Genomic DNA, 2,210 nt, shown 5'->3' on the forward strand with positions numbered 1-2,210 from the left:
GGTCCGTCCCGCCCGGGCGCTGCCGTGCTGCCGGCAGCCCCGCCACCCTTTTTTCCGCGTGGACCCAAAGAAATCCCCCCCGGCCTTCTGGGCGTGGCACGTGTCTCGGGCCAAGACTTAAAAGTAGACGCTTAAATTTTGGGGATACTAGGGTGCGCGCCCTCAAAATTACAACCAAGATCGCGAATTTGATGTGAAGCCCGAGGATAGCAGGAAAAGGGCCGTTCTCCTTGAAATTGTTTTCGATCACGCTGATACACTAAGGGCCCCTAAAGTTCATTTCTCTTGAGAAGCAGGTTTTCTGTGTTAAACATTTCCTCTCAGTGTTTAACATAAACTGTACAGTTTTACCTGTCCACACTATTTCCATGTTCAGAGTCAATGTTTCCCAAGGTGTGCATGGAAACCATGGACAAATCGACTGCAATTACACTCATGTAATAATCCAGTAGTACTGAAGAATGTTGGAAGTTGTTTCTATTTTCACTCACTTTGCTATTTATTTTCAGCTGCTTTAAAACTTGGCAGCATTTTGGGAAAATCATCCCAGATAGTTTATTTGAATTGCAACAGCGAATCTCTTGTTTCATTTGCAATGAAATATACTTTATGAGTTTTTTAAAAAGAAACATTCAACCTACCTTATGACACACAGCAAAATCCTGCAGTTTCCCTTTTTCGTTTCAGAATGATGCTGTGCTAAATGGTATTGACCTACCAGGTCCAATGTATTCCTTCTAAAATGACAAAAACATGAATCCATTTGAACAGACATAATACCCTAATGGCAATGAGATGCATCAGATAGTAGGAAGGGACTCCATTATCCCCCTATATATCTGAAGCAATAAAAAAATCTAAAAGAGGGAGCAGTTTTGCATTGGGTTACGATGGCAAAACAGGTATATTTTTTAAAAAGTCTATCAGGCTTGTTTAGTAACTTTCATGCTAATTTGCTTTAAAAGTTTATGAATGGAGCATTCAGCCTTCATAAGTAGTAGGTCTCTTAGCTACGTAATTCTTGCAGTGAATGAAATCCAGTTTAACTGGTGCTAAATATTTTAGGAAGGTTTTGCTCTTCCCAGCTAGCAGTTCCAACTGGTGTCATGAATAGTGGCATCAGTTCGATATTCTGCTCTATGTGACTGGGCTTTTCTGGTTATCTGTTGTTGCAGATACATTTATGTTTATATCCTGTTGCTTCTGGAAGAAAGTCATGGTGACAAGAGCATCTTCTCTTGTTGTCTAGCTCTTCTGACTGTAGTCAGGAAGTGTGAGATCACTCAGTGTGAACCTGATTCAATCTTTTTGTGATTATTTTTTCTCAAAAGCATTTCAGAAACGGTGATTTATAGCTGCTTTTGCGTTGTTTTCTCTAAAATGTGTTCCCAGGGCTATGGCATGGGGGCCCCCAACCAGCCCATTGCACAAAATGTAAGCCTGTGAACTTCAGTCTTGGTCCCACTCCCCTCACTAAGCTTCTTAAGCCCATGTTCTTGTAGAGGTTCTGTAGCACAGATTGTCTCTTCTTCCTCAAAGCAGATCGAACGATTATCTTTCAAAACAGTCTTTTAGAGCTCCAGTTTCTTACAGAGCTCTGGGCAGGATTTTTAGACTCCTCAATATCTGGATCTAGCAAAGCCTGTTTCTAGGAGTTACAGGCAGTTTTCAAAAACAGGGAGCTATAGAGAAGATTTCTTTTTTTTTTTTTTTTTTTTTTTTTTTAATCTGGATTTGAATAAACACTATTTGCAAACTTCTATGGTGCAAATTGCAATCCAGGTGCTAAGGGCAACAAATGAAACTTACATTTGAGGTTTACTTTAGCTGTTGATAAAACCTTTTCATCTAGGAGACAGATGAGTAAGCAATAGTGGAAAGCAGAAGTCAGCTCTGTCTAAATTAGTATCCACAGCTTTACTGGGTGGACAGTAACTGGGCCGTGGGAGGGTCACACTATCTATCCTGAGCTCCCATGTGTCTCCCTGCATGATCCAGGGCAGCTGCCTTCACCTGCCAGCCCTGGTTTTTCTGCTCCGTGTGTTTGCTCTTCGCGGCAGGGGTAGTTCCTGCGTGTGCATGTGAGGATCGTGGACCTCTTGGTGCCTTTTGGGTAGAGCTAACCGTGATTAAAATGAAACGTGATTCTTGAAACGTGTTCTTGAAATGTGTTCTTTCAGAAAAGTACTTTTTTTTTTTTTTTTTTTTTT

General features: G+C 41.1%; 1 protein-coding gene across 1 annotated transcript in view; it reads right to left on the bottom strand.

Moving 5' to 3' along the window:
- Positions 1-1,122, bottom strand: part of TSPAN2 (tetraspanin 2) — a 25,727-nt gene extending 24,605 nt beyond the window's left edge. Inside the window, exon 1 of the mRNA XM_026864295.1 lies at positions 642-1,122. The gene's annotated coding sequence lies outside the window, so the exon portion shown is untranslated. The remainder of the gene's footprint in view (positions 1-641) is intronic.
- Between the last annotated feature and the right edge of the window lie 1,088 nt (positions 1,123-2,210).

Source organism: Athene cunicularia (genome assembly GCF_003259725.1).
Source record: "Athene cunicularia isolate RWA chromosome 26 unlocalized genomic scaffold, athCun1 chr26_part1, whole genome shotgun sequence".
Lineage (NCBI taxonomy): Eukaryota > Metazoa > Chordata > Aves > Strigiformes > Strigidae > Athene > Athene cunicularia.